Raw genomic sequence first — 13,358 nt, 5'->3', positions numbered from 1 at the left:
TATGTAGGTTAATTCTTCGTAAACAGCTACCTACATCCATACTCAATATAATCATATCTCATATACAAGTTTAATATACATTGACATATCCATTTCTAGACATTCACTACACCTTCATCTTAGCATTCCTTAGACAAGACAAAATGATGCCTAAATGAGAGGCAAGACCTCCATACAGAAAAACCCAAATCCAACTCTTCCGAGTTAAAGCAGGGATGACCAAAATGAAAGCTTTGCATGCAGTCCCTGGGAGCTATTCCAAAATTACTCAAAAATTAATTCTTGAATACTATAATGTTAACTCTTAAACAGCAGGGGAAGATAACTGAATACATGGGAAGTAATCCTCTTAACTCTATTGACATAATTATTTCCTAATTCCATGACAATGAAATCAGCTTTAGAGTTTTCTCCTGGTCCTGTGTCCATTTCTTCTTTTTTTTCTGCTGTAGCAGCTTCTGACATAACCCACAAAAGCTAAGGGTAGCCCTGAGTTGGAGAAAATAAAATGTATTCCACCACCTCCAGGAGGGCAGGTAGAAGGAAATCAAGATTGAGGATTTATTTTCCTTTTTGTAAAGTGCTAAGGGTATAAAAGAGAACCCTAGAATAGGATTCCTAATATAGAGGGGCAATGAGGATTAGCAGAATATTAAATACTGAATCAAATCACATTTCAAATACACCTGAGAGATGTTCGTAGCTGGATGAATCTCCTGCCATGACAGTACTTCAAGTTTTCTCCAAGGGCTGTTATCTGAAAAAAGTTAAAGGTTTCCTCTGTCTGGTTATGCCCGACTCTAGGGGGCATGCTATCTCTATTTCTTAGCCAAGGGAGCCAGTATGGCCTGAAGACATTTCCATGTTCATGTGGCCAACATGATTATACCCTAAGGTGCATGGAATGCTTTACCTTCCCAACAAAACAATACCTATTTAGAGTAGAATAGAACAGAACAGAACAGAATAGAATAACAGAGTTGGAAAGGACCTTGGAGGTCTTCTAGTCCAACCCCCTGCTTAGGCAGGAAACCCTACACTACTTCAGACAAATGGTTATCCAATATCTTTTTAAAAACTTCCAGTGTTGGAGCATTCACAACTTCTGGAAGCAAGTTGTTCCACTGATTAATTGTTTTAACTGTCAGGAAATTTTTCCTTAGTTCTAAGTTGCTTCTCTCCTTGATTAGTTTCCACACAAGAAACTAATCCAAGGTGCTTTGGGGAATAGCTTGACTCCCTCTTCTTTGTGGCAACTTCTGAATTTACTCTCATTTGCATACTTTTGAACTGCTAGATTGGCAGGAGCTAGGGCAAGAATGGGAGCTCATGCAGTCCTTGGGTCATGCAGTCCTTGGGATTTCAACTGTCAACGTTCTGATCAACAAGCCCAGCTTCTTAACTTCCAGGCCACCATACTACTGTTACTTGAAGTTTGACTCATTTAATTTTACAAATTACCCATTGAAAAGTATATGTGATGCCATTCCTACATTAGAAAAGCTAAGTAAATCAAACTACCCTGTTTCCCCGAAAATAAGACATCCCCTCATAATAAGCCCAATCAGGCTTGTGAGGCATGTGCTAAAATAAGTCTCCCCCCAAAAATAAGCCCTCCCCAAAAATATTTAAACGCAGAGCTGGAAATCAGGTAAGACGGCAAGAGGAGCCCCATCTTGCTCCACGTGCCCCAAAATAATAAGACCTCATTGAAAATAAGGCCAAGCGCTTATTTCAGGGTTCAAAAAAATATAAGACAGGGTCTTATTTTCAGGGAAACACGGTAGCAGATTTAATACATGCAGTAATTTAAACAACTACAGACAAAGAGCGTGTACCTGCTATCAGTTGTTTTTTCTAAATATGATATACAAGCCCACTATGTTTGAAAACCTTGGGGTTTAATCTGCCACACAAACCTAGAAATTGGGTTAATTGAGTAACCAGGTTGGTCACTGGGTTTCCAGATGAGATCACTTCAATCAGGGTTTCCCAATCTTGACAACTTTAAACACATGGACTTTAACTCCCAGAATTCCCAAGCCACAATGGCTGGCTGGAGAATTCTGGGAGTTGGTCTCCACACCTAGAAGGTTCCAAGATTGAGAAACCATGACTTAGATAAATAGACTAGTGATTAGATAAATGAGACTCTAGAAAGAGTGCAGAGAAGAGCAACAAAGATGATTAGTGGACTGGAGGCTAAAACATATAAAGGACGGTTGCAGGAACTGGGTATGTCTAGTTTAATGAAAAGAAGGACTAGGGGAGACATGATAGCAGTGTTCCAATATCTCAGGGGCTGCCACAAACAAGAGGGAGCGAAGCTATTCTCCAAAGCACCTGAGGGCAGGACAAGAAGCAATGGGTGGAAACTAATCAAAGAGAGAAGCAACTTAGAACTAAGGAGAAATTTCCTGACAGTTAGAACAATTAATCAGTGGAACAACTTGCCTCCAGAAGTCAACACTGTCAAACTATTTACTAAATCTGCACTATTAATCTTCTCATCGTTCCCATCACCCATCTCCTTCCACTTATGACTGTATGACTGTAACTTTGTTGCTGTATCTTTATGATTTATATTTATATTGAATGTAACTATTCTATTCTAATTAATAGTATGAATAGTATAATAGTATGAATTAGTGTAAGTCTGCATCAGATGCTCAACTCAAGTTCATAGAAAAGTGGATCTTATGTCTTCAAAGAATTCTTTTATGTTGGTATGCAGAGTGAAACATGTAAGAATGCTGTGAGTAGGGCTGCTTAGAGTCCCCATTTCACATGAGACCGAGGGAACATTGATTAAACATTCTGTTTGTGTCTCCTTATTCTGGAAATCCTTGCCCCCAGCAATTTATGCCTCCTCCTCCACCTCTAAATACTAAATTTCACAAAGCCACCAAAGATAACCCTATTCCACTGTGGTTTGGAGCAGAAATGAATGTTGACGGTAGTTAGTTTAGCCGCAGGATAAAAAGGAGGATCAAAGTATGGATCTGTCACTCAGCACCGATTCTTGCACCATGCTCATAAAAGTAATACTTAAAGTTGAAATCAGAAAGACCATCACATTTCTACTGACAAAAGGCAATGTAATGCAAGCTAGATCTGTGTAACCGGAATGCACTATGCCTCGTGATCCTTTTTCTCTGTATGTAGTTCCTACTTGTAAGGCCATGTTACATCCTATTTCAGGGATATAGCTTTAAAGGCCATCACCTCTTCCTTACCTCAGCATCCAGCCCTCTTTTATCTAGTCACGGATCAACTACCAATATTACTAACACATTCTTCTGATATATATTTCTCCTTCTGATTCCCTTCTTTTCCATCTTCTGCTTTTACAAGGACAATTCGAGGCTCTCCCACACCCGCCACCTCCCTGAATTCTGTAGACAGACCTGCGGGTTTTCCTTGTCTATACAAGATCATGGAATTCCATTTGTTTGCTTAGCACATTGTTCTCACCGGTGGTGCTGGAAAAAACATCCTTCCTAACTGTGATAGATTCTATTTTCTGCAGGATTGTTCCTACTGAGTTCGGTCGCCCCACCACCCATTGTGACGTCAAAACATCTTACGTGTACCTGGACTACAACTTTCACTCATGTTACCTTCATTCCGGGAGCATCCACAAAATATTTTGGGAGTTTTCCAATCCTTTGCCATAAACAGATCCGGAGACATGAGAGTACTTGATGGGAAAAGCCCAGTGCTGGGATTCAGCCAGTTCGCACCACTTCGGGAGAACCGGTTGTTAACTTTCTGAGCAGTTTGGCAAACTGGTTGTTGGAAGAAATCATTAGGGCAGAGAACCTTTTGTTAAATTAGTTGAATCCTACCACTGGAAAAGCCCATGCATGCAAATACAGCACAGAAGCAGGGATTTTGTTGGATATGAGATGGAGAGTCAAAAATAAAGTGATTATCTGAGATTGCTGATGAGGTATGTAGCTGTGTGTATTGTGTGTGTGTGAGAGAGAGGGAGAGACAGAGATAGAGACAGAGACAGAGAGACAGAAAGAGAATGAATATGTGATTTAGTACCTAGGATTGCAACAGGTATGATGCAAACCTCAGGATGAGGTACACCTCCCAAAGCTGATATTCTCTGGATGTTGTAGATCTTTTTATATAACTTAGGCTTAGAGCAATGAGGTCAGTTAGAAATATTTGTTTTAAATTATGTGTGTTCTAGCTGATGAGTTTTTCAACTTTATTTAAACTGTTGTGCCTCCATTCTATTCAGTAACAGCAATTCTGGTAGAAATTAAGGTAGGAATAGTACTTTTAGATCTCACCTATGAGAAGCCTTTAATTTAGCTTAATGGATACCCTCCTGTCTGAAGCTGTAGCCTACTGCAGAAGGCAGAGGAAAGAATTAGAATGGAAATCAGCTGGGAAAGAATTAGGATGGGAATCAGAAAACAACAGCCAATTGTTTTCAGGATTTTGGGAAATATAAACAGATGTAACACTCTATCTAATTAAAGATATCGAGTGCCTCCTATCAATCAAGCTAGAAGCCAGAGTAGCTTTAAGACAACCATGGCAACAGAGCAAATCTTTATGAATAATGCAGGATGTTTTCATAGTTGAAGATGATTTGTGCTTGTAAATATCCAGCTTTATACATCTTGTGTTATGATTGCTGTTGTAGTTCAATTTTCCCCTAATGAAGAACGCTGTTGTGGTACAAGCAGCCTTGCTAATGAACCCACCGTTAGCATTTATTGGTAAATCGTTGGTGTATAGGAGACACGAGGGAAAATCCTGTAAGATGTTTTTCAAGAGGTGGCTGCTTTCTTGGTGGTGAAAAAAAGCCCATATTTGGATCCACGGGAAAGGGAGTTCATTATTGAGTGTAGCTTTGCTGCTGTGAATACCTGGGCAGTGGCTCCTTGTTAAGAAGCCATAACACAAGCATTTTTGAGAATTTTTGTTCTGTCACCACCCGTCCTTTCCAGAGATGGGTTTTGGAAAGGTAAGCTGGTTATAACTTTAGATTAGTGGTAGTCAACCTGGTCCCTCCCACCCACTAGTGGGTGTTCCAGCTTTCAAGGTGTGTGGTAGGAGTTTTGTCCGATACTGAAGCACTTTCCTTTTTTTAAATTTAATTGACTTTTTAAAAAAATTTCATAGCATTATTTAAAAACATTTTCATTAGGTTTTCATAAAATTCCCTGTAACAATTTAAATTTCTGAAAATATACTATTTGTATCGTCCGTGCATAAGTTTAGTTCACGTTACGTAAGTGAAACTAAATGGCACTATAGTGTGACCGCAAACATAAGAGCCTCGTCCCAGAATAGCTCGCGCATCTCCCCCCGCACCATCCAGCTGTAACAGATAAGCAGAGCTGGTAGCCAGCACCCCCCCAAACCCAATCCACAATGCGCGAGAGGCATGCGCAGATGACGATATATGGTGCATTATTGTGGAACTGGTGGATGGTTAGAAAATTTTACTACTAACAGAGATACAAAAGTGGGCGGTAGGTATAAAAAGGTTGACTACCCCTGCTTTAGATGGCCCTGGGAGAAGGGGATTCCTGGACAACCTGGAAAGGGAGGAACAAACTCAAGGACAGCTTCGGCTACACTGAGTGGCTATGGTACTGGAACCTACCATCTTTGGTTCTGAATGGGATATCAGTTCCTTATGCAGAAATAATGTGCAATGGAAGAATCCTCCTAGATCAGGGTGCCAAATTTGATTTCATTGAGGGCTGCATCAGGGTTGTGTTTGACCTCGGAGAGGCCAGGGGGGCCTGGACAGAGTGTGTGTGGCCAGCTCAACATCACTCCCATGATCAAATGCCACTTTTGCTAGTAGTTTGTTTCACTAGCACTCTGCCAGCAAAACCGGAGCTCGTGAGGGCCACACACAGTCCACACGAGCTCCATTTTCAGTGGCCGAGGCACCGTGGGCCGGTCCTTTGCTGTTTCCAAGCCAGATCTAAGCATCCTGCAGGCCGGATGTGGCCCACAGGCCTTGAGTTTGACATCCCTGTCCTAGATTCTCAATGCCATTTGAGGAGCAATGCCTGAAAGGGCCTTTGCACAGATCATCAGGAGTAAGAATTGCATTGTTCGGAGTCTGGAAGACCTTATTCACTGCTACTCATACCTTGATCATCACCTTTTTAGATCAGGGGTTTCCAACCTTGGCAATTTTAAGCCTGGAGGAGCTTGGGGAATTCTGGGAGTTGAAGTCTGCCATGCTTAAAGTTGTCAAGGTTGGAGACCCCTGATCTAAAAAGGTGATGATCAAGGTATGAGTAGCAGTGAATAAGGTCTTCCAGACTCTAAACCAGACTCTGGTTTAGATTATTGTTCTGTGTGAGGCTACTGGTGCAGAATGGTTAGGGGTTGTTTTTTTGGGGGGATTTTTTTGAGTTACCCTAAGCATGATGTGTTGTTTTTAAATTTATTTCTTTCTGGTTGATTATTTTAATTGATCATCAGTTGCTCAGAATCACTTGTTAAGCTGTTTACATTAAATAAAGAAACAAAGAAAGTTTGGGGACTCATGATGATAAATATGAAATTTGTAGAAACGGGAATGTATTGAATTAGGTGTGTCAGGCATGAACAATCAGGTCCACACACGAAGGTTATGTTAAGCTGATTTATTGCTAAAAGCCTCTGCACAGGAATCTTCTCAATTAATGGTTGGTACCTGCTTGGAGTTAGATAAGGTTCACCAGCACTCAAATGGAGTTGGGCTTAGTTCTCTTGTGGCTACATGGGAATTCTAGGTTGAATCCCCTTTTTACTCCACACCCAAGATTTGTCATCCCTTCTCCTACAGGTGGAGTTTTGCTCTCTGCTCAAAAATTTCCATTTGTATTTCTATTTAGCTAAACTTTATCAGATAAGTTCTGTTTTTAGAAGCATGTGGTAAAACTTTTCTGGAATCTTATTTCCCAAGACCAGTATTTAAATAACTTCTGAAGCAAAGAAAATCTAAGTATGTTTTCTAAAACTTAAAAAGGCAAATGTACTATTCAGAAATCACAAAGATACCATGTTACCGTTCACATCGTTACTTTTAGGTCCAAGGTAGTACATATAATTTCTTTCCAAGCCTATGTTATGGTCTGTCAGCAGCCTATGGAGCTGGCAATGGAGTCAGACAGCGATGAGGCTGAGGTGAGGCCAGGGCCATCGGGAAGTGAGGTGCGGACTCCAGAGCCTCCAGAGACTGATAATAGTGAGGCAGAGGAACAAGAGGAGCCTGTTCCTAATGCACGCATGAGAAGAGCTGCCAGAAGGCAAGAGCAGCTCAGGCAGAGAGGGCAACTTGGGAGCAGGGCCAAGAGATGATTGGCCCCTCCCATAAGGCTTAAAACAAGACCAGCACCGGTGTTTCAGTTTGCTGGAAAACAACATTGTAGCTGCGTCCTCAGCTTTGTGTTTTTGTGACTTCTGGACATTTATCAGGAAGGGCCTTTGGCAGTTTGCCTAATTGGACTCAGGTTTGTGTTTGTTTGGGAGGCCTTTGTTTTACTTTGAGTTGCACGAGGCTGGGAATAAAGTAATTCCCAGCTGTTTGAATAAAGTTTGTTTGTTTTTCCATGGACTAAGTTTATTACTACCTACTTGGGCCTGGGTCACAACAGCCTAACTAAGCAACATCAGTATAAGAAAAAAAAATATGTTAACTTTCTGACAGCTATAATGACTTTTGCATAGATACCCTTTTATATTTTTTCATGTCAACATTACCTTAATATTTAACTGCTCAAGTCTGACAGATGGTCATGGACAGATGATCTAAGATAACATTCTCTTTTCCAACTCAAAAATATTCTTGTGTCAAAACAGTTTTATTGACGTATATATTCTTCAGGAAGATTAATGCAGGAAAAAGTCATACCCCTTATTCTTCAAAACCGTATGCATCATTTTCTGGCACTTTCTGTTGGCCATTTAAGAAAGAACAATAAATTTTAATGGACATCTTACAGTTTATGGCCCTGCCTTGTGCTAGAATTCCTGATGTAGTACAGCCATTCATAAGTCAAAGTTGAACGCCACCCCGTGTTTACTGGACCCGTGCCCCTCCTGGTTGGTACTGGCCACTCAGGAGGTGACACGAGGCTGGCTCCAGGAGATTACGAATGCTTCTTTGGCGGAGGAGGTCTTTCCGGCCGCCTTGAAAGAGGCGGTGGTGAGGCCCCTCCTCAAGAAGCCTTCCCTGGACCCAGCTGTTTTAGGTAATTATCATCCAGTCTCCAACCTTCGTTTCGCGGCGAAGGTTGTAGTGGTGGCATGTCAATTACCCCAGTACCTGGATGAAACTGTCTATCTAGACCCGTTCCAGTCCGGCTTCCGGCCCGGATAGAGCACTGAGACGGTTTTGGTCGCGTTGGTGGATGATCTCTGGAGGGCCAGGGATAGGGGTTATTCCTCTGCCTTGGTCCTATTAGACCTCTCAGTGGCTTTTGATACCATCGACCATGGTATCCTGCTGCACCGGTTGGAGGGATTGGGGGTGGGAGGCACCGTTTTTCGGTGGTTCTCCTCCTATCTCTCCGATCAGTCACAGACAGTGTTGACAGGGGGGCAGAGGTCAGCCCCGAGGCGCCTCACTTGTGGGGTGCCGCAGGGGTCGATTCTCTCGCCCCTTCTGTTCAACATCTATATGAAGCCGCTGGGTGAGATCATCAGTGGTTTCGGTGTGAGGTACCAGCTGTACGCTGATAACACCCAGCTGTACTTTTCCACACCGGACCACCCCAACGAAGCTATCGAAGTGTTGTCCCGGTGTCTAGAAGCCGTACGGGTCTGGATGGGGAGAAACAGGCTCAAGCTCAATCCCTCCAAGACAGAGTGGCTGTGGATGCCAGCATCCCGGTACAGTCAGCTGCAGCCGTGGCTGACTGTTGGGGGCGAGTCATTGGCCCCGATGGAGGGGGTGCGCAACTTGGGCATTCTCCTGGATGAACGGCTGTCCTTTGAAGATCATTTGGCGGCCGTCTCCAGGAGAGCTTTTTACCAGGTCCGCCTGGTTCGCCAGTTGCGCCCCTTTCTAGACCACTCTAGACGTCTCGTGACGTCTCGTCTGGATTACTGCAATGCTCTCTACCTGGGGCTCCCCTTGAGGTGCACCCGGAGGCTCCAGTTAGTTCAGAATGCGGCTGCGCGGGTGATAGAGGGAGCCCCTCGTGGCTCCCATGTGACACCTCTCCTGCGCAGACTGCACTGGCTACCTGTGGTCTTCTGGGTGCGCTTCAAGGTTTTGGTGACTATCTTCAAAGCGCTCCATGGCATAGGGCCGGGATACTTACGGGACCGTCTGCTGCTACCGAATACCTCTCACCGACCCGTGCGCTCTCACAGAGAGGGACTCTTCAGGGTGCCGTCGGCCAGACAGTGCCGGCTGGCGACACCCAGGGGAAGGGCCTTCTCTGTGGGGGCCCCCACCCTCTGGAACGAGCTTCCCCCAGGACTTCGCCAACTTCCCGACCTCCGAACCTTTCGCCGCGAGCTTAAGACACATCTATTTATTTGCGCAGGACTGGACTAGATTTTAAATTCGAATTGGTTTTAATGGGGATTTTATTATTTTTATTATCATTTTAATTATTCGGCCAATTATAATAAGTTTTTTAATGGATGTTTTATTTGTATTTATATGTATATTTTTATCGGGTTGTGAACCGTCCTGAGTCCCTAGGGAGATAGGGCGGTATAAAAATATGAAAAATAAAAATAAATAAAATAAAATAAAATAAAATAAAATAAAATAAATAAAAATAAACATCGGATCGGGGTGAAATCCAGCAGGTTCTGGAGAGCCAATAGCGGAAATTTTGAGTAGTTCAGCGAACCGGCAAATACCACCTCTGGCTGGCCCCAGAGTGGGGAGGGAATGGGGATTTTGCAATATCCTTCCCCTGGAGTGGGGTGTGAATGGGGATTTTGCAGTATCCTTCCCCTGCCACACCCACCAAGCCACACCACGCCCACCAAGCCATGCCTACAGAACCGGTAGTAAAAAAAATTGAATTTCCCCACTGCATAGATCCTTTCTGTTATGGATATTAATATATAGATATTCCTGGATTTACGACCATAATTGAGCCCAAAACTTCCATTGCTAAGCAAGATGGATGATAAGTGAGTTTCCCTCATTTTACAACCTTTATTGCCAGCATGTTAAGTGAATTACTGCAGTTTTTAAGTTAGTAACACAGTTGTTAAGTGAATCTGGCTTTCCCATTGACTTTGCTTGTCAGAATGTCGCAAAAGGCGATCGCATAACCCCAGGACATTGCAACTGTCATAAGTCCATGCCAGTTACCAAGCCTCTTTAATCACATGACTGTGGGGGAATTCCACAATGGTCGTAAGCATGAAAAAAGGTCATAAGTCATTTTTTTTCAGTGCCGCTATAACTTTGGTCACTAAATGTTCTCTTTCCTAGGATATAGCTTCTTTTCCAAGGGGGGACGCCTGTCAGGCCTGGAAACCATACTAGACTTTAGGGTTCCAGACGCTGCCACATTTTTCCCCTGAGAGGAAGAAGGGGGGTTGAGGGGTATGGTAACATTCTTCAAGCGGTCAAGGTCGGATGGTGTTCACATCTGCAGGAAGAGTGGCGAGAAGATATTCGAATGAACTGGGAGAACGTGGGACCATGTGACCATCAAAGGGGTCAGGGGGGTGGGACTCTTGGGGTTTGTATAACTGGGAAAAGAATCCGGAAGTTCAGTTTTGGAATTTCACTCATCGTGTGCCAGTTTCCTCATGCTAGTAAAGAGCTCTGAAAGACAGTGGCTTCTGAGGTTTTTTTATGCAGAAGAGGTTTTTCTGGAACCTTGACACAATCATTCTAAGTCGACGAATACCTGTACACATGTCCGTCTGACAAAGAACCAGTAGTGAAATCCAATTTTTTTTACTACTGGTTCTGTGGGTGTGGCTTGGGGGGGGTGTGGTGTGGCTTGGTGGGCGTGGCTTGGTGATCATGGCAGAGGAAGGATACTGCAAAATCTCCATTCCCACCGCACTCTGGGGCCAACCAGAGGTGGCATTTGCCGGTTCTCTGAACTACTCAAAATTTCTGCTGCTGGTTCTCCAGAACCTATCAGAATCTGCTGGATTTCACCCTTGCAAACAACCATGGTCAAACTCTTGTCACCCTTTTGCTAAAAGCTTTTTCTGCTCTTTATAAGTGACAACGCAAAATCCCAAAATCTTCAAGCAAAAACTGTCTACTGTTGACCTCACCCCATTCCTAAGAGGACTATAAGGGGCGTGCATAAGAGCACAATAGTGCCTACCATTCCTGTCCTATTGTTCCCTTCATTATATCAAATTAATATAGTTGATGCATATTTTTTTTACTTATATATATATATATATATTCTTCAAGATATGTTGTTTTATCTATGACAATTGTTTGTGTATACTGTTGTGACAAAAAGAAATTAAAAAAAACATGCACTTTGTGTGGAGAATGCTTACATTTTATTCAGTCAGCTGCTTCCTCTCTCCTGGAATGTGCAATAATTTTTCCCTGTTTTCTGATTTGTGGCCCTTAAATATTGGCTTTTCTTTGCTGATGAATTCCAGTAGGAAGCCACGGCTTGCCTGATTTATGAAGTACAATGAAGAGAGGACTCCAGTGCGCTCAAAAGAGCATAGTTGGAGATGGCCTGCAGTATGTAGACTAATTGATAGAAGCTATAGGATTTCAGGCAGAAGCTTAATCATGTTGAAATTTGACCTTCTGGTATCTTCTGTATGCAAAGCTTGTTCCAGCTCTCCTGTTATTATAGCAGCTAATGTTAGCAACTACCAGTTCCAAGGATTCTTTCAAGAGAGTCCTAATAATATAGGAGCAAAATGTACCAATGACTGATAAAACATGCACCAGATAAAGAAAAAGATTGGTAATGAGTGTTTCCCTTTAATTATGATAGTATTATCATAATACATGGGGTGTGTTCTATTTACCTTTACTACCGGTTCTCAGCGTGCCCACACGCTCTTCTGCGCATGCGCAGATCACCTACGATGACGTCCTGGTCAGTGGGTGGAGCCTCCTGCCAGTTTTACTACCAGTTCTTGCGAACTGGTCCAAACGGGGGCAACCCACCACTGTATTATAGTTCTCGAACAAGAAACAGTCCATTTTTTTAATACTCTAAAGATTTAGCATATTTATTTGGTATATATGCATTTGACTCTAGTTTCAGAAACAGCCAAACTCTGTCTTTTGTGACTAGGACCCTTTCTTTGAAACTCCATTTGAAAAACAGAATCAAGCAAAATTTTGACCATGTCTTCTATCTATCTCTCGTTCATCCATCTGTCTGTCTTTATCTATCTCTATCTCCATCTCTATCTCTCTCTACCTACCTATCTACCTACCTACCTACCTATCAGGGGTGAAATCCAGCAGGTTCTGACAGGTTCTGGAGAATCAGTAGCGGAAATTTTGAGCAGTTTGAAGAACTGGTAGTGGAAATTTTGAGTAGTTCAGAGAACCGGCAAATACCACCTCTGACTGGTCCCAGAGTGGGGTGGGAATGGAGATTTTGCAATATCCTTCCCCCAGAAGTGGGGAGGGAATTGGGGATTTTGCAGTATCCTTCCACCAAGCCACAGCCTCAGAACCAGTAGTAAAAAAAATTGGATTTCACCACCGCTACCTATCTCTATCATCTATCTAATCCAAAGCACATGAAGGCAGGACAAGAAGCAATGGGTGGAAAGTAATCAAGGAGAGAAGCAACCTAGAACTAAGGAGAAATTTCCTGACAGTTAGAACAACTAATCAGTGGAACAACTTGCCTCCAGAAATTGTGAACGCTCCAACACTGGAAGTTTTTAAGAAGAGATTGAATAACCATTTGTCTGAAGTGGTGTAGGGTTTCCTGCCCAAGCAAGGGGTTGGACTAGAAGACCTCCAAGGTCCCTTCCAACTCTGTTATTCTATTCTATTAATCCGTCAGGTATTCTGCCCTTAGTATCTTTAATAAAGTTGGTTCTCAAAGTCTTTGTGGCATTTTGTTCTATTTACCATGCAAGAAGCAATCAGCAGAGTGAATGATACTTGTGGCATTTAAGCCTTAAGGAACACTATGCTTCCTTGGGTGTTTTTTTTTTATAGCTCCACAGTAGGATACTTCTAAGTAGAACTAGACATTGGCAGTTTAATTAGAAAGCATTCAGTGACAAATGTTCCAGATGTTTAAATGTTGCTGTGGTATTTATGAAAGATAAATGCTTAAGGAGTCTTAGAGGCTGCCCCACTTTATGGGGAAAATAACATCCAAACTTCAAATTGTTTGCTGCCATATACCAATACTCATTTACCTAATCTTGGTCACAAT

The 13,358-nt window shown here is 42.6% G+C and overlaps 1 protein-coding gene across 1 annotated transcript in view; it reads left to right on the top strand.

Moving 5' to 3' along the window:
- Positions 1-13,358, top strand: part of SLC7A14 (solute carrier family 7 member 14) — a 73,839-nt gene that overhangs the window by 14,784 nt on the left and 45,697 nt on the right. The window lies entirely within an intron of this gene.

Source organism: Ahaetulla prasina, chromosome 6 (genome assembly GCF_028640845.1).
Source record: "Ahaetulla prasina isolate Xishuangbanna chromosome 6, ASM2864084v1, whole genome shotgun sequence".
NCBI classification, from domain to species: Eukaryota; Metazoa; Chordata; class Lepidosauria; order Squamata; family Colubridae; genus Ahaetulla; species Ahaetulla prasina.
Note: the sequence above shows the minus strand (reverse complement) of the source record. Positions and strands in the feature narration are given on the sequence as shown.